Source organism: Schistocerca gregaria, chromosome 3 (genome assembly GCF_023897955.1).
Source record: "Schistocerca gregaria isolate iqSchGreg1 chromosome 3, iqSchGreg1.2, whole genome shotgun sequence".
In the NCBI taxonomy this organism is placed as follows: domain Eukaryota; kingdom Metazoa; phylum Arthropoda; class Insecta; order Orthoptera; family Acrididae; genus Schistocerca; species Schistocerca gregaria.
In genome coordinates, this window is record NC_064922.1 from 118,615,383 (window position 1) to 118,636,300 (window position 20,918).

Consider the following 20,918-nt stretch of genomic DNA (forward strand, 5'->3'; position numbering starts at 1 on the left):
CTTTATTTAACCGACCTGGCGTTGCATCAATTTTAACCCCTAATGCAGGAACTGCTCATGAGTGTAGAACATCTGATGCTCTTGTTAATACTCGTACTTCTGTATTTATTGGTAGGATTGTTCGGTTATCTACATCTAGCAGTCGAAATCCATCATTTTCTAGGTCTTGTTCTGGTGTTATATAAGTGTCAAATTCTACGTCTGTGAAGTCTGAATATTCATATCTTCAATATCATTGTCGTCCAATGGTTTTAATTGTAATTATTGCATCTACTGAATCATCAAGTAAATATAATAGTCGTAATGATGGAAGGGCAATAAAAATTAATGTAATTGCTGGTAAAGCTGTTCAGATTGTTTCAATTAAATGTCCATGAAGTATATTACGGTTAGTATAGGCAATAAATAATATATAACTTAGGGCATAACCTACAATTACTGTAATTAATAATAATACGACCATAGTATGATCATGAAAGAATGATAATTGCTCCATTAATGGTGAAGCTCCATCTTGAAGAGATAAATTTGATCATGTTGCCATTAATAAATATTTTCTAATAAAAGGTCAAACCTTTATTTGTAGAGCTTAAATCTACTGCACTAATCTGCCATATTAGAATCTAGAGATTAATGGTAATTCTGAGTAACTATGTTCTGCAGGAGGGTTATTTTGTAGTCATTCTGTTGATCTTCTTATGTTAGCTCTAAATATAATTGCTCGGTTTGTAACCATTCTTTCTCATATAATTACAATGAATATAATGATTCCTACAATAGAAATTGTAGACCCAATTCTTGATACTACTTTTCATGATGTATATGCGTCTGGGTAGTCTGAGTATCGTCGAGGTATTCCTGCTAATCCTAGGAAGTGTTGAGGAAAGAATGTTAAATTTACTCCAATGAATATAATTGTAAATTGGATTTTTAATCATGTATTATTTATAGTTAATCCTGTAAATAGTGGATATCATTGAATGACACCTCCTATAATTGCAAATACTGCTCCTATAGATAATACATAATGAAAGTGGGCTACTACATAATATGTATCATGTAATACAATATCAAGTGATGAATTTGCTAATACTAATCCTGTTAATCCACCAATTGTAAATAGGAAAATAAATCCTAGAGCTCATAATAATGGTGGATTGAACTTGAATTTAGTTCCATATAATGTAGCTAATCATCTAAATACCTTAATTCCTGTAGGTACAGCAATAATTATTGTTGCTGATGTAAAATATGCTCGTGTGTCAACATCCATTCCTACTGTAAATATATGATGTGCTCATACAATAAATCCTATTAGTCCAATTGATAATATAGCGTAAATTATACCTAATGTTCCAAATGATTCAATTTTTCCTCTTTCTTGACATACAATATGTGAAATAATTCCGAATCCCGGTAGAATTAAAATATAAACTTCTGGGTGTCCAAAGAATCAAAATAGATGTTGATATAGAATTGGGTCACCCCCTCCTGCAGGGTCAAAGAATGATGTATTTAAATTTCGATCTGTTAATAATATAGTAATAGCTCCTGCTAAAACTGGAAGTGAAAGAAGGAGAAGTAATGCTGTAATAGCTACAGATCATACAAATAAAGGTGTTTGATCTAAAGTTATACTTTCTGATCGTATATTAATTGCTGTTGTAATGAAATTCACTGCACCAAGAATAGATGATACACCTGCTAAGTGCAGTGAAAAAATAGCTAGATCTACAGATGCACCCCCGTGTGCAATAGCTCCTGCTAGAGGAGGGTAAACTGTTCATCCTGTACCAGCACCATTATCTACTATAGAAGATGTAAGAAGAAGGGTTAGTGAAGGTGGTAGTAATCAAAAACTTATATTCAATTATGATTCTAGACTGCAATTCTAGAGGTGTAAAATTTTACTAAGGCCTAAAAGATTATTCTTTTAATTATAACTTTGAAGGTTATTAGTTTGATTAACTTAAGTCCTTAGTATAATGAAATTAAGGTTGATGTTGAAATCAATCCTATTGTTGAAATTATTACTGTTATAGGAAGAATGATTCTTGATTTTTGGGACTTTATCTTTATAGATCACGAATTTTCTGTGAATGATATAATTAGAGCTGAGAATCTAATACGTATATAGTAGTAGATTATTGATGGGATAAATTCTGTTTCCCATCCCATGGGATATTTTATTTGAATCAGCAAAATTGAAAATAATAATATTGTCGATGCTATTGCTTGGACAATAAAATATTTAATTGATGATTCGTTTATTATTATATTTTTATTTCTTGTTAGGAGCGGAATAAATGAAAGTAAGTTGATCTCAAGTCCTATTCAAACCCCAAATCAGGAATTTGATGAAATGGACAGGATCGTTCCTATCATTAATGTTGATAGGAAGAGAAGTTTTGTAGAGTTGTTGGTCATTAAAAAGGAGAGGATTGATACCTCTATAAATGGGGTATGAACCCATTAGCTTGTTTAGCTTACCTTTTTACATTAAGGTGTATGATGCACGTTAGTTTTTGATACTAAAGGAGGTAGTTTAATTCTATCTTATGTAATTTTAATGAAGGTAATTTTATTTACTTTATTTACCCTATCAAGGTAACCCTTTAATCAGGCACTTCATTTATTTAATATATAAATCGAAAGTTTTTTTTTGAAATTCATTTATGTATTATTTTGTTTAATTAGGATTAATTTATCCTGCTCATTTTATTTTTTATATATATATATATATATATAATAAATAATTTATATTAATATATTACATTTAATTGAAATTAAAAATTATAAGTTCATCTTACCATTATCAGTTGATTATTTTAATGCACTTATTTACCTAGGATTATAGCTACTTATGTTTTTAGCTTAAAATAGGTTATTATAATATAATATATATAATAATATGTAATTTAATATTTATTATTATTATAATTGGATATAATAAATAAAATTATTAATTTAAATATAAAATATTATAATTAATATAAATAAGTATATTAATTATAATAATATAATTATATAAATTATCTATAATTAGATTATTTTACTAATATATATGAAAGTTAACTTAATATAAAAAAAGAATTCATATTAATAACATATTATATTAAATTACATAATTGTATAAAATATATTTATTATATTATTTAATCTTTCTTTGTTTATTAGTGAAAAGAAAGATTAAATAAGAAAGAATATAATACATTTATTGCTATACATGTTCCATATTAATCTTTAATTATATATAATAGAGAAGTTGTTGTGGTCATACATAGGGGCGTTTCTTTTTTTTTTGTTAATGTTTGTGGTTTTTTTCTTTTTTTTCTTTAAATATTTGAATCTTTTATTTTTTCCTGATTTGATAAATTTAAAAATTTCTAATTTTTTATTTTTAAAAGTTTTATTCTTGCTTGTTTATTCACTTTTTCTTTGTATTATATGTAAGTTTTGTTAGACTAAATGTTCTTTTTGCAGTAATTTGATTTAATTATCAAGTGATTTTGGATTTAGCAATTGATTTAGTATCGGCATAATTCGTGCCAGCAGCCGCGGTTATACGATTGATACAAGTGAATATTATTGGTTAAAACAGTTGTTTATATTATTAGGGTTGAAATATAAATTTGTAAGGTGAAATGTTAAAATTTATTTGTGGCCCTTTTTATGAATCTGTGATATTTAAATAATAAACTAGGATTAGATACCCTATTATTTTAAATGTTAATTATATTTACCAGGGTACTATTAGTTAAGGTCTTTAAACCCAAAGAATTTGGCGGTATCTCATTCCATTCAGAGGAACCTACCCCATGATTGATAATACACGATTTACTCTACTTAATTTATTTGTTTGTATATCTCCGTTATCAGAGAATCTTTTTAGAGTTATAATTCTCAAGATTTATAATTATAAAATATTTCAGGTCAAAGTGCAGCTTATGGTTAAGAGGAGGTGGGTTACAATAGATTTTTGTTTATAACGGATTTGATAGTGAAATACTGTTAATGAAGGTGGATTTGATAGTAATTTAATTTATTTAATTTAACTGATATTGGCTCTGAGATGTGTACACATCGCCCGTCGCTCTCATTATTGATTATTCTATTTTATTTTAAAGTAGCTTCAATTTAGATGAGATAAGTCGTAACATAGTAGATGTACTGGAAAGTGTATCTAGGAAGAGTTTCAAGATATAACTTATTAGTAAAGTGTTTCATTTACACTGAAAATTTTTCTGTGCAAATCAGGATATCTTGATTGTTTATTTTTTTATATTTATTTTTTGTTTATTTAATTATTTAATATAAATAATTTTATTGTATTTTTGTCTTAGTATATTTTATAGAATTGATAATTTAAATTATAGTTTATGGGTAATGTAAGTGTTTTATTAAATATTATTTTAAATTTTTATAAGTAGATTTTATTTATTGTACATTTTGTATCAGGGTTTATCAAAATTTTAGTATTTATTTTACTTGTCTCGATTTGGGTTGATTTATAAATAATTTATAGTTAATGTATCATAATTATTATTAAATTATTTATAGAAATGAGATGTTAATCGTTTCCCAAAATATCTAGTTTCTTAAGAAAAAATTTAATTTTTTAAAGTTATTTGTTTTTATTTAATCTTTTAAGTAAAAATATTAACTTATTTATTCTTTAAGGGATAAGCTTTGAAGTTAATAACCTATAATTTATTTTATAGAAATATAATAGTAAGCTTTAAACCAGCTATCTTTAAGATTACGTTTTAGTTCATTATTTTTTATTTTGATTTTATAAATATTTTAGGTTTTTTATTAAGATTATTAATTTAATTTTAAAATTTTTGTAATAATGATAGAATTAGTATATTTATTTGTATAAAATTTTTACCTTGTGAACTTATTATAAGGAACTAGGCAAAATTGATTTCCACCTGTTTATCAAAAACATGTCCTCTTGTTTATATTTTGAGGTCTGGCCTGCTCACTGAGCGTATTTTTAAAGAGCCGCGGTATTTTGACCGTGCAAAGGTAGCATAATCATTAGTCTCTTAATTAGTGGCTGGAATGAATGGCTTGACGAGAAATCAACTGTCTCTTAATAAATTTTTGAATTTAACTTTTGAGTCAAAAGGCTTAAATTCTTCTTTAGGACGAGAAGACCCTATAGAGCTTGACATTTTACTTTTATATAGTTTTTTGTTTGTCTTTCTATATTTAATGATGATGTTTTGTTGGGGTGACATGAAGAATAGATAAACTCTTCATTATTATATCATTTATTTATGTTTGTTATTTTGATCCATAATTTATGATCATAAGATTAAGTTACCTTAGGGATAACAGCGTAATTGTTTTTGAGAGCTCATATCGACAAAGCAGATTGAGACCTCGATGTTGGATTAAGAAAAATTTTGGGTGCAGGAGCCCAATGATTAGGTCTGTTCGACCTTTAAATTCTTACATGATCTAAGTTCAGACCGGCGTGAGCCAGGTCGGTTTCTATCCTAAGATTATTAATCCATATTAGTACAAAAGGACCATATGGTTAAAATATTTTTTGTTATATTGATTAATATTAATTTATTTACTATTTTGACAGATTAATGTGTTGAATTTAGAATTCATTTATGTAGATTTTTTCTACAAATAGTATTGATACTTTATGATTTATTTATATTTATTTTGAATTTTCTTTTATTGGTTATTTGTGTTTTAATTAGTGTTGCCTTTTTAACTTTATTAGAGCGTAAGGTTTTAGGTTATATTCAGATTCGAAAGGGTCCAAATAAGGTAGGTTTTGTTGGAATTCCTCAGCCATTTAGAGATGCTATTAAGTTTATTTGTAAGGAGCAGCCAATTCCTATTATATCTAATTACCTACTTTATTATTTTTCCCCTGTTTTTAATTTAATGATTTCTTTAGCCGTTTGAGTAATTTTTCCTTATTTAACTTATATGTGTTCTTTTTCTTATGGATTTTTATTTTTTTATGTTGTACTAGATTAGGTGTTTATACTGTTATAATTGCTGGTTGATCTTCTAATTCAAATTATTCATTATTAGGTTCTCTTCGTTCTGTTGCTCAAACAATTTCTTATGAAGTTAGTTTAGCTTTAATTTTATTGTCTTTAATTATTTTAATTGGTAGTTTTAATATGTTTGATTTTATAAACTATCAGCTTTATTGTTGATTTATTATTATTACTTTTCCTTTAGCTTTAGCTTGTTTTGCTTCTTGTTTAGCTGAAACTAATCGTACTCCTTTTGATTTTGCTGAAGGGGAATCTGAGTTAGTTTCAGGATTTAATATTGAGTATGGTGCGGGTGGTTTTACTTTAATTTTTTTAGCTGAATATACTAGAATTGTCTTCATAAGAATGTTATTGGCTTTAATTTTTTTAGGAGGTGATTTTTATTCTTTTATATTTTTTATTAAGCTTGCTATTATTTCTTTTGGTTTTATTTGGGTTCGTGGGACATTACCACGGTTTCGTTATGATAAATAAATGTACTTAGCTTGAAAAAGTTTTTTACCTTTATCTTTGAATTTTTTTATTTTCTTTGTTGGTTTAAAGATTTTATTTATCTCATTTGTTTAGTGAAATTTTTTGAGAAAAGTTAATAGAAGAGTTAAACTTCTAATTTTATGTTTTCAAAACATATGCTTTTCCTAAGATAATTAACTTTATTCCTTAATTAATTTATCTCATGCGTTTGCGACATGGACATTAATTAAGAAATATGTAAAGTAAATAATTGTTAAGATTTGACCTGTTATAATATAAGGTTCTTCAACAGGTCGTTTACCAATTCACGTTAGTAAGCATACAACAACTACTATAATTCAGAATAAAATTTGATTAATAGGGTAAAATTGAATGCCTCAGAATGGTGTTTTATTATAAAATGGTAAAATTATTAAGATTCTAATTGATAAAAATAATGCAATAACACCTCCTAACTTATTAGGGATAGATCGTAGAATTTCATATGCAAATAGGAAATATCACTCTGGTTGAATGTGAACTGGTGTTACTAATGGGTTGGCAGGTACAAAGTTATCTGGATCTCCTAATAGGTAAGGATTGATTAAACATAGTATAATTAATAATGATGTTATTATTACAAATGTAATAGAATCCTTAAAGGTAAAGTATGGATGGAATGGAATTTTTTCAGTATCTCCATTTAGTCCAAGAGGATTATTAGATCCTGTTTGGTGAAGAAAAAATAAATGAATTGCTGCTATAGTAGCAATAATAAATGGTAATACAAAATGGAATGTGAAGAATTGATTTAATGTTGCATTATCAACAGCGAATCCTCCTCATACTCATTGGACTAAATCTGTTCCTAAGTATGGGATTGCTGATAATAAATTAGTAATTACTGTTGCACCTCAAAAAGATATTTGGCCTCAGGGTAAGACATATCCTATAAATGCAGTTGCTATAACTAAAAATAAAATCACTGTACCAATTATTCAGGTATGTATATATATATAAGATCCGTAGTAAATTCCCCGTCCTACATGTAAGTAAATACAAATAAAAAATATAGATGCTCCATTTGCATGTAAGGTTCGGATAATTCAACCATTATTTACGTCTCGGCAGATGTGTACTACACTACTGAATGCTATTTCAATATTTGATGTATAATGTATAGCTAAAAATAGTCCAGTTACGATTTGAATTACCAAACATAACCCTAATAGGGATCCAAAATTTCATCAAAATGAAATATTTGTTGGGGCAGGTAAGTCAATTAAAGAGTTATTAATAATTTTAATTAAAGGATGTCTTAATCGTAAGGGTTTATTCATTAGTAATTATCTTATTTTACGAATAGGTCCCTGATTAATATTGGTGATTTTAACAACTGCTAGTAGTGCTAAAAATAAATAAATTATTATTATTATTGTAATAATGAATGTTGGTCTATTATATAATTTTTCTAAAGATATTGTTATTTCTTGATAATTGATTGAATTATCAATATTTATAGTTTCGGTGTTTTTGAAAAAGTCTATAAATATAGATATATCTAGAATAATTAATATATAGTAATTGATTTAGGCTGAAATATTTCGTTTGATGCAATTCTTGTAATGTAAATAAATAATACTAGTATACCACCAAGAAATGTTAAAAATAAAATATATGATAATCAATATCTTTCTATTATTGTTCCTGTTATTAATCCAACTAGGAATGTTTGAAGGATAATAAAAAGCATTATTGATATTTGGTGTCTTAATTTAATAAAATTAATATTTATTACATTTGATAATGATATAATTATTATTTTGATCATTTCAGGGGTTAGTTTATTTAAAATATCGGTTTTGGGGACCGATGATGGAAGCTTTTCCACCTCTGAAGTTTTAAAAGTGGGGGCTGGACTTATTTCCGGTTTACAAGACCGGCGTTTTTTTTAAACTACTAAAACTAATGTTTATATTCTCTATTTTTACTTCTTTATTGATTTATTTTGCTGGTGTTTATGTTTTTTCTTCTAAACGTAAACATTTATTAATGGTTCTTTTGAGATTAGAATATATTGTTCTTTCTTTATTTATATTAGTTATTGTTTTTCTTATTGAGTTTGATTATGATTATTTTTTTCCTGTTATTTTTTTAGTTTTTTCTGTTTGTGAGGGTGCTTTAGGTCTTTCTATTTTAGTTTCAATAATTCGTTCTCATGGTAATGATTTTTTTAATTCTTTTGGTTTATCTTTATGTTAAAGTATTTATTTATAACTATTTTTTTGATCCCTCTTTGTTTATTAAATAATTTTTGATGGTTGGTTCATTCTTTAATGTTTCTGTCGAGTTTTGTTTTTATAATTTGTGTTTATTCATATGCTGGTTTGAATATAATTAGATATTATTTTGGTATTGATTATTTTTCTTTTAGTTTAATTTTACTTAGTTTTTGGATTTGTTCTTTAATAATCACTGCTAGAGGTTCAGTTTATTTAAGTTCATATCATTCTAATTTTTTTGTTTTTATGGTTTTGATTTTAATAATTATGCTTTATTGTTCATTTGCTAGATTAAGTCTTCTTTCTTTTTATATTTTTTTTGAGGCTAGATTAGTTCCTACTTTACTTTTAATTTTGGGTTGGGGTTATCAACCTGAGCGTTTGCAGGCTGGTGTTTATTTAATTTTTTATACTTTGGTTGCTAGATTACCTTTATTATTAGTTTTATTTAAGGTTTATGATTTTTCTAATACTTTATATTTTCCTTTATTGGTTGATTTTGGTTCTTATTATTTTATGTTTTATGTATTTATAATTTTGGCTTTTTTAGTTAAGATACCTATATTTTTGGTTCATTTATGACTTCCTAAGGCTCATGTAGAGGCCCCTATTTCAGGTAGAATAATTCTTGCTGGTGTTTTATTAAAGTTAGGTGGTTATGGTATTTTTCGTGTTATAAAGGTTATTTCTTATTTGGGTTTAAAGTTTAATTATTTTTGATTATCTTTAGGTTTATCTGGGGGTGTTATTGTAAGATTTATTTGTTTTCGTCAGGTTGATTTAAAGTCTTTAATTGCATATTCTTCTGTTGCTCATATAAGAATGGTTATTGGTGGATTGATGACTATGAATTGATGAGGTTGTGTAGGTTCTCTTTCTCTAATGGTTGGTCATGGTTTATGTTCTTCTGGTTTATTTTGTTTATCTAATATTATTTATGAACGTTTAGGTACACGAAGATTATTAATTAACAAGGGTATAATTAATTTGATGCCAAGAATGGCTTTATGATGATTTCTTTTAAGATCATCAAATATGGCTGCTCCTCCTTCTTTAAATTTGGTAGGTGAAATTAGATTATTAAATAGAATTATATCTTGATCTTCTTTTAGATTCTTTGCTTTGATTTGTTTATCTTTTTTTAGAGCTGTTTATACTTTGTATATATATTCTTATTCTCAGCATGGGAATTATTATTCTGGTGTTTATACTTGTTCTCTTGGTTATTTTCGTGAATATCATCTTTTACTTGTACATTGATTGCCTTTAAATATTCTCTGTTTAAAGGGTGAATATTTCTTTGTTTAGTTTGCTTAAGTATTTTAATTAAAAATATTGTTTTGTGGAATCAATGATATGAAGTTTTTCATCTTAGGCCGTGAATTTATTTTCTATTTGTTCTTTGAGTTTTTTTTCTTTGTTTATTTCGAGAACTATAATTTTTATTTTAGGTATTTATTATTTAATAATTGATTATAGAGTTTTTGTTGAGTGAGAGCTTTTCAATTTAAATGGTTCTATAGTTGTTATAACTTTAATTTTGGATTGAATATCTCTTATTTTTATATCTTTTGTTATATATATTTCTTCTTTGGTTATTTATTATAGAGAGGATTATATATCTGGTGAAAAGAATATAAATCGTTTTATTATTATTGTTTTAATATTTATTCTTTCTATAGGTTTTTTAATTATTAGTCCTAATTTAATTAGAATTTTATTGGGTTGAGATGGTTTAGGTTTAGTTTCTTATTGTTTAGTTATTTATTATCAAAATGTAAAATCTTATAGTGCTGGTATATTAACTGCACTTTCTAATCGTATTGGTGATGTTTCTATTTTAATTTCTATTGCATGAATGTTAAATTTTGGTGGTTGAAATTATATTTATTATTATGATTTTATTTCTAATTCTTTTGAAATAAAGCTCATTACTATATTAATTGTTTTAGCAGCTATAACTAAGAGAGCTCAGATTCCTTTCTCTTCATGACTTCCTGCTGCTATAGCAGCTCCTACTCCTGTTTCTGCTTTAGTTCATTCTTCTACTCTTGTTACTGCTGGTGTTTATTTATTAATTCGTTTTAGACCAATATTGGATACTTATAATTGTGGTTGATTTTTACTTTTAATTGGTTGTATAACTATATTTATGGCTGGATTGGGTGCTAATTTTGAATTTGATTTGAAGAAGATTATTGCTCTTTCTACTTTAAGACAACTTGGTTTAATAATAAGAATTTTGGCTATGGGTTATCCAAAGCTTGCATTTTTTCATTTATTGGCTCATGCTTTATTTAAGGCATTATTATTTATATGTGCAGGTTCAATAATTCATAATTTGAAGGATTCTCAGGATATTCGTTTTATAGGATCAATTGTTAATTTCATACTTTTAACTTCAGTTTGTTTTAATGTTTCTAGTTTATCTTTGTGTGGAATACCTTTTTTAGCGGGATTTTATTCGAAGGATTTAATTCTTGAGATGGTTTGTTTAAGATGAATTAATTGTTTAATTTTTTTCTTTATTTTTTTTCTACTGGTTTAACTGCTTCTTATTCTTTTCGTTTGTTTTATTATTCAATATCTGGTGATAATAATTTTTATTCTAGATTTTCTTTTGATGATAAGGGTTATTATATTTCATTTGGAATAATTGGTCTATTGTTTGTTGCTGTTTTTGGTGGTAGTCTTTTATCTTGATTAATTTTTCCTATTCCTCATGTGATTGCTTTACCTTATTATTTAAAGTTTTTAACTATTACAGTTGTTATTTTAGGTGCTTATTTAGGTTATCTTATTTCTAATTTTGATTTTTCTCATAATTTATTTTCTTTAAGTATACTTTCTTTTGTTAGATTTGCTGGTTCTACATGATTTATAACTTTTCTTTCTACTAAGTTTATTAGATATATTCCTTTAAAAATAGGTTATTATTCATCTAAGTCATTTGATTATGGTTGAGGTGAATTACTTGGTGGTCAAGGTTTAAATAGATTATTTATTTATTTAATTGGTTATATTCAAGGTTGATATGATTCTAATTTCAAGATTTATCTTTTAACTTTTATTTTTTGAATATTTATTTTGGTAATATTGTTTTTCGTTTACTTAAATAGCTTATAATTAGAGCGTGACACTGAAGATGTTAAGGAAGTATTTTTACTTTTAGGTATTTATAAATATAGATATATTATTTTTACAGTGAAAATGTAATGTTTTATTTAAATTATATAAATTTTAGAAATGTTAACGGAGTTTAACCGCTAATATAAAAAGTTAGCAGCTTTCATATTGGCTTTACATTTCCTTAATTGGAACTATTATAGTTCAATTATATTATTAACAGTAATACGCCTCTTTTTGGCTTCAATTAATAAGAATAAGGGTAGTACATACCAATCTTTCAGGTCGAAACTGACTGCAATATTTCGCTTCTTATTCTATTTAAGGTTGATTGATATTATCAATACTTTTTGAATGCAACCCAAATGTTATATTTAACTACAACCCTTTATTCTGCTCATTGTAATGCTCCTTGGTTTCATTCATGGTATAGTCCGCCTAATAGAACTAGAATAAAAAATATTGTTGATACTGTTCAGATTATAATGTCTGAAGTTTTAAAAATAATTACAATTGGTAGAATTAGTGCAATTTCTACATCAAAAATTAAAAAGATTACTATGATTAGGAAGAATCGTAGTGAGAATGGTATTCGTGCTGATCTTTTTGGATCTAACCCACATTCAAATGGTGATCTTTTTTCTCGATCATTAATTAATTTTTTTGATAGTGTTGTTGCCAGGATTATAACAATTATTGGAATAATAAATCTAATGAAAACTCTTGTGGATAGAATTAGAATTGTTTTTCTTGATTTATATCAAGCTTTCTGATTGGAAGTCAAATGTACTATTTATACTAGAAAAACAATTATCTACCTCATCAATAAATAGAGATATATAAGAATAATCATACTACGTCTACGAAGTGTCAGTATCATGCTGCTGCTTCAAATCCAAAGTGGTGTCTTGGTGAGAATTGATTTATTGAGTGTCGAAGTAGACATGTTGATAAAAAGATTGTTCCAATAATTACGTGTAAACCATGGAATCCTGTTGCAACAAAGAATGTTGATCCATAAACTGCATCTGCAATGGTAAAAGGTGCTTCTCAATATTCATATGCTTGAAGTATTGTAAAGTATAGTCCTAATAACACTGTGAAGAATAATCCTTGTAGTGCTTGAGTATGATTAGATTCCATTAAACTATGATGTGCTCATGTTACTGTTACTCCTGATGCTAAAAGAATAGCTGTATTAAGTAATGGAATTTGTATAGGGTTAAAGGGTTGAATTCCTATTGGAGGTCATAGTATTCCTAGTTCAATTGTTGGTGCTAATCTTCTTCTAAAGAATGCTCAAAAAAAAGAAACGAAAAATAATACCTCTGATGCAATAAATAAAATTATTCCTCATCGTAATCCAATTGATACAAATCCTGTATGTAATCCTTGATATGTTCCTTCTCGTACTACATCTCGTCATCATTGAATTATGGTTAGTAGGGTAATTCCAAATCCAATTATGAATAAGTTAATATTAAATAGGTGGAATCATTTTGCTAGTCCTGATACTAGGACTATTGCTCCAATTGCTCCTGTTAATGGTCAAGGTCTATAGTCTACTAAGTGGAATGGGTGGTTTGAGTGAGTTGTTAACATAGGTTTAATATACTTCTCTAGAATATAGAGTTCTTAGAATTGAGAAAACATAGGCTTGAATTATTGCTACTGCTGATTCTAGAATTAATAGAAGTATTTTTCCAATAATTAGTAATGAGATTAAGTTTATTGCTATAGATGGTCCTGTGTTTCCTAATAAGGTTAATAATAAGTGTCCTGCAATTATATTTGCTGCCAACCGTACCGCTAATGTACCTGGTCGAATAACATTACTAATTGTTTCAATTAGTACTATAAATGATATTAATGCAGGCGGTGTACCTTGTGGTACAAGGTGTGTAAATATATGATTAGTATGGTTAATTCATCCAAATAATATAAATCTTAGCCATATAGGTAGGGCAATTGCAAATGTTAATGCTAAATGTCTTGTTCTAGTAAAAATATAAGGGAATAATCCTATGAAATTGTTAAATAATATTATAATAAAAATTGAGATGAAAATGAATGTTGTTCCATTAAATGATTTTGGTCCAAGAAGTGTTTTAAATTCATTATGTAAGGTTAAATTTAGTTTATTTCAGATAATGTTAATTCGTGATGGTGTAAGTCAAAATAGTGATGGGATTGATAATAGTCCTAGAAATGTTCTAGTTCAATTTAATGATAAATTAAAGATGTTAGTTGATGGGTCAAATGTTGAGAATAGATTTGTTATCATTTTCAATCTAAGTTTTTTATTTCAATTGTTCCTTTTTCTGCTCTTTTAATAAGGTTAGGTTTAAATGAGAAGAAGTTTATTTGATTAAACAAGATTAATGTAGCTGAAAATATAATGAATAGTGAGAATCATATAAGAGGGGATATTTGAGGGATTTGGATATAATTTCCCCATCAGAAGTAGTCGTTAATTTACTATTATTTGGTTTAAGAGACCATTACTTACTTTCAGTCATCTGATGAATTTCAAGGTGTACTAATTTTTTTAGTTACTTTAGATTGACACTCTAATGTTATTTATTTTAACTAACTCCTTAAATTATCTTAGATAATCACTTAATAAATAAATTTACTGAAGTTCTTTCAATTACAATTGGTATAAATCTGTGGTTTGCTCCACAGATTTCTGAGCATTGTCCAAAGAATAATCCAGGTCGATTTATTGTGAATGTTCCTTGATTTAACCGACCTGGCGTTGCATCAATTTTAACCCCTAATGCAGGAACTGCTCATGAGTGTAGAACATCTGATGCTCTTGTTAATACTCGTACTTCTGTATTTATTGGTAGGATTGTTCGGTTATCTACATCTAGCAGTCGAAATCCATCATTTTCTAGGTCTTGTTCTGGTGTTATATAAGTGTCAAATTCTACGTCTATGAAGTCTGAATATTCATATCTTCAATATCATTGTCGTCCAATGGTTTTAATTGTAATTATTGCATCTACTGAATCATCAAGTAAATATAATAGTCGTAATGATGGAAGGGCAATAAAAATTAATGTAATTGCTGGTAAAGCTGTTCAGATTGTTTCAATTAAATGTCCATGAAGTATATTACGGTTAGTATAGGCAATAAATAATATATAACTTAGGGCATAACCTACAATTACTGTAATTAATAATAATACGACCATAGTATGATCATGAAAGAATGATAATTGCTCCATTAATGGTGAAGCTCCATCTTGAAGAGATAAATTTGATCATGTTGCCATTAATAAATATTTTCTAATAAAAGGTCAAACCTTTATTTGTAGAGCTTAAATCTACTGCACTAATCTGCCATATTAGAATCTAGAGATTAATGGTAATTCTGAGTAACTATGTTCTGCAGGAGGGTTATTTTGTAGTCATTCTGTTGATCTTCTTATGTTAGCTCTAAATATAATTGCTCGGTTTGTAACCATTCTTTCTCATATAATTACAATGAATATAATGATTCCTACAATAGAAATTGTAGACCCAATTCTTGATACTACGTTTCATGATGTATATGCGTCTGGGTAGTCTGAGTATCGTCGAGGTATTCCTGCTAATCCTAGGAAGTGTTGAGGAAAAAATGTTAAATTTACTCCAATGAATATAATTGTAAATTGGATTTTTAATCATGTATTATTTATAGTTAATCCTGTAAATAGTGGATATCATTGAATGACACCTCCTATAATTGCAAATACTGCTCCTATAGATAATACATAATGAAAGTGGGCTACTACATAATATGTATCATGTAATACAATATCAAGTGATGAATTTGCTAATACTAATCCTGTTAATCCACCAATTGTAAATAGGAAAATAAATCCTAGAGCTCATAGTAATGGTGGATTGAACTTGAATTTAGTTCCATATAATGTAGCTAATCATCTAAATACCTTAATTCCTGTAGGTACAGCAATAATTATTGTTGCTGATGTAAAATATGCTCGTGTGTCAACATCCATTCCTACTGTAAATATATGATGTGCTCATACAATAAATCCTATTAGTCCAATTGATAATATAGCATAAATTATACCTAATGTTCCAAATGATTCAATTTTTCCTCTTTCTTGACATACAATATGTGAAATAATTCCGAATCCCGGTAGAATTAAAATATAAACTTCTGGGTGTCCAAAGAATCAAAATAGATGTTGATATAGAATTGGGTCACCCCCTCCTGCAGGGTCAAAGAATGATGTATTTAAATTTCGATCTGTTAATAATATAGTAATAGCTCCTGCTAAAACTGGAAGTGAAAGAAGGAGAAGTAATGCTGTAAAAGCTACAGATCATACAAATAAAGGTGTTTGATCTTAAGTTATACTTTCTGATCGTATATTAATTGCTGTTGTAATGAAATTCACTGCACCAAGAATAGATGATACACCTGCTAAGTGCAGTGAAAAAATAGCTAGATCTACAGATGCACCCCCGTGTGCAATAGCTCCTGCTAGAGGAGGGTAAACTGTTCATCCTGTACCAGCACCATTATCTACTATAGAAGATGTAAGAAGAAGGGTTAGTGAAGGTGGTAGTAATCAAAAACTTATATTATTTATTCGTGGAAATGCTATATCTGGTGCACCAATTATTAGTGGAACAAGTCAATTACCAAATCCACCAATTATAATAGGTATTACTATAAAGAAAATTATTACGAATGCGTGAGCTGTAATAATAACATTATAAATCTGGTCATCCCCAATTAGAGATCCGGGTTGGCCAAGTTCAGCACGAATAAGTATTCTTATTGATGTTCCTACTATTCCTGCTCATGCTCCAAATATGAAGTATAAAGTACCAATGTCCTTATGGTTTGTTGAGAATAATCATTTTTGTGGTAAGATGGCTGAATTTTAGGTGGTAGACTGTAAATCTACTTATGAGATGTTTTCTCTCTTATCATATTTAGGTCTTATATTCAATTATGATTCTAGACTGCAATTCTAGAGGTGTAAAATTTTACTAAGGCCTAAAAGATTATTCTTTTAATTATAACTTTGAAGGTTATTAGTTTGATTAACTTAAGTCGTTAGTATAATGAAATTAAGGTTGATGTTGAAATCAATCCTATTGTTGAAATTATTACTGTTATAGGAAGAATGATTCTTGATTTTTGGGACTTTATCTTTATAGATCACGAATTTTCTGTGTATGATATAATTAGAGCTGAGAATCTAATATGTATATAGTAGTAGAGTGTAATTGTAGTTAATACAACTATAATAGTTATAATAGTTGTTCTATTGTTTTCTATTAATGATTGTATTACAATTCATTTTGGTAAGAATCCAAGGAATGGTGGTAGTCCACCTAAAGATAATAAATATAAGAATATTATGAATTTAATTTCGGTTTTTATATTTCTGGCTGAATAAATTTGATTTATGAAAAATAAATTTATTTGCTTAAATAATAAAACTGTAATTAATCTTAATAGTGAGTAAATAATGAAGTATAGTTCTCAGATGTTTTCTCTGACTGTTAATGATCTAATTATTCAACCTAGATGTCTGATTGATGAATATGCTAAAAGTTGACGTAAGGATGTTTGATTTAAACCTCCTATTGCCCCAATAATAATTCTTAAGATAATAATTGTTCAAATAAAAGTTCTTAATTGAATACAATAAGATAAGACCATTATTGGGGCGATTTTTTGTCATGTTATTAATGTTAAACAATTATTTCATCTTGATGCTCCTATAACTTCTGGAAATCAGAAATGGAAAGGTGCAGCTCCAATCTTTAATAATAGTCTAGATCTAATTATTATTGATGGGATAAATTCTGTTTCCCATCCCATGGGATATTTTATTTGAATCAGCAAAATTGAAAATAATAATATTGTCGATGCTATTGCTTGGACAATAAAATATTTAATTGATGATTCGTTTATTATTATATTTTTATTTCTTGTTAGGAGCGGCATAAATGAAAGTAAGTTGATCTCAAGTCCTATTCAAACCCCAAATCAGGAATTTGATGAAATGGACAGGATCGTTCCTATCATTAATGTTGATAGGAATATATTATATATATTATATTATAATAACCTATTTTAAGCTAAAAACATAAGTAGCTATAATCCTAGGTAAATAAGTGCATTAAAATAATCAATTGATAATGTTAAGATGAACTTATTATCTTTTAATTTCAATTAAATGTAATATATTAATATAAATTATTTATTATATATATATATATATAAAAAATAAAATGAGCAGGATAAATTAATCCTAATTAAACAAAATAATACATAAATGAATTTCAAAAAAAAACTTTCGATATATATATTAAATAAATGAAGTGCCTGATTAAAGGGTTACCTTGATAGGGTAAATAAAGTAAATAAAATTACCTTCATTAAAATTACATAAGATAGAATTAAACTACCTCCTTTAGTATCAAAAACTAACGTGCATCATACACCTTAATGTAAAAAGGTAAGCTAAACAAGCTAATGGGTTCATACCCCATTTATAGAGTTATCAATCCTCTCCTTTTTATTGACCAACAACTCTACAAAACTTCTCTTCCTATCAACATTAATGATAGGAACGATCCTGTCCATTTCATCAAATTCCTAATTTGGGGTTTGAATAGGACTTGAGATCAACTTACTTTCATTTATTCCACTCCTAACAAGAAATAAAAATATAATAATAAACGAATCATCAATTAAATATTTTATTGTCCAAGCAATAGCATCGACAATATTATTATTTTCAATTTTGCTGATTCAAATAAAATATCCCATGGGATGGGAAACAGAACTTATCCCATCAATAATAATTAGATCTAGACTATTATTAAAGATTGGAGCTGCACCTTTCCATTTCTGATTTCCAGAAGTTATAGGAGCATCAAGATGAAATAATTGTTTAACATTAATAACATGACAAAAGTCGCCCCAATAATGGTCTTATCTTATTGTATTCAATGAAGAACTTTTATTTGAACAATTATTATCTTAAGAATTATTATTGGGGCAATAGGAGGTTTAAATCAAACATCCTTACGACAACTTTTAGCATATTCATCAATCAGATATCTAGGTTGAATAATTAGATCATTAACAGTCAGAGAAAACATCTGAGAACTATACTTCATTATTTACTCACTATTAAGATTAATTATAGTTTTATTATTTAAGCAAATAAATTTATTTTTCATAAATAAAATTTATTCAGCCAGAAATATAAAAACCGAAATTAAATTCATAATATTCTTATATTTATTATCTTTAGGTGGACTACCACCATTCCTTGGATTCTTACCAAAATGAATTGTAATACAATCATTAATAGAAAACAATATAACAACTATTATAACTATTATAGTTGTATTAACTACAATTACACTCTACTACTATATACGTATTAGATTCTCAGCTCTAATTATATCATACACAGAAAATTCGTGATCTATAAAGATAAAGTCCCAAAAATCAAGAATCATTCTTCCTATAACAGTAATAATTTCAACAATAGGATTGATTTCAACATCAACCTTAATTTCATTATACTAACGACTTAAGTTAATCAAACTAATAACCTTCAAAGTTATAATTAAAAGAATAATCTTTTAGGCCTTAGTAAAATTTTACACCTCTAGAATTGCAGTCTAGAATCATAATTGAATATAAGACCTAAATATGATAAGAGAGAAAACATCTCATAAGTAGATTTACAGTCTACCACCTAAAATTCAGCCATCTTACCGCAAAAATAATTATTCTCAACAAACCATAAGGACATTGGTACTTTATACTTCATATTTGGAGCATGAGCAGGAATAGTAGGAACATCAATAAGAATACTTATTCGTGCTGAACTTGGCCAACCAGGATCTCTAATTGGGGATGACCAGATTTATAATGTTATTATTACAGCTCACGCATTCGTAATAATTTTCTTTATAGTAATACCTATTATAATTGGTGGATTTGGTAATTGACTTGTTCCACTAATAATTGGTGCATCAGATATAGCATTACCACGAATAAATAATATAAGTTTTTGATTACTACCACCTTCACTAACCCTTCTTCTTACATCTTCTATAGTAGATAATGGTGCTGGTACAGGATGAACAGTTTACCCTCCTCTAGCAGGAGCTATTGCACACGGGGGTGCATCTGTAGATCTAGCTATTTTTTCACTGCACTTAGCAGGTGTATCATCTATTCTTGGTGCAGTGAATTTCATTACAACAGCAATTAATATACGATCAGAAAGTATTACTTTAGATCAAACACCTTTATTTGTATGATCTGTAGCTATTACAGCATTACTTCTCCTTCTTTCACTTCCAGTTTTAGCAGGAGCTATTACTATATTATTAACAGATCGAAATTTAAATACATCATTCTTTGACCCTGCAGGAGGGGGTGACCCAATTCTATATCAACATCTATTTTGATTCTTTGGACACCCAGAAGTTTATATTTTAATTCTACCGGGATTCGGAATTATTTCACATATTGTATGTCAAGAAAGAGGAAAAATTGAATCATTTGGAACATTAGGTATAATTTATGCTATATTATCAATTGGACTAATAGGATTTATTGTATGAGCACATCATATATTTACAGTAGGAATGGATGTTGACACACGAGCATATTTTACATCAGCAACAATAATTATTGCTGTACCTACAGGAATTAAGGTATTTAGATGATTAGCTACATTATATGGAACTAAATTCAAGTTCAATCCACCATTATTATGAGCTCTAGGATTTATTTTCCTATTTACAATTGGTGGATTAACAGGATTAGTATTAGCAAATTCATCACTTGATATTGTATTACATGATACATATTATGTAGTAGCCCACTTTCATTATGTATTATCTATAGGAGCAGTATTTGCAGTTATAGGAGGTGTCATTCAATGATATCCACTATTTACAGGATTAACTATAAATAATACATGATTAAAAATCCAATTTACAATTATTTTCA

General features: G+C 27.4%; 1 long non-coding RNA gene across 2 annotated transcripts in view; it reads right to left on the reverse strand.

Annotated features, from left to right (window-relative positions):
• Positions 1-5,584, reverse strand: part of LOC126356339 (uncharacterized) — a 31,493-nt gene extending 25,909 nt beyond the window's left edge. For both annotated transcript variants that reach the window (XR_007565633.1, XR_007565632.1), the window contains exon 1: positions 4,704-5,584. This is a non-coding gene — a long non-coding RNA (uncharacterized LOC126356339). The remainder of the gene's footprint in view (positions 1-4,703) is intronic.
• Between the last annotated feature and the right edge of the window lie 15,334 nt (positions 5,585-20,918).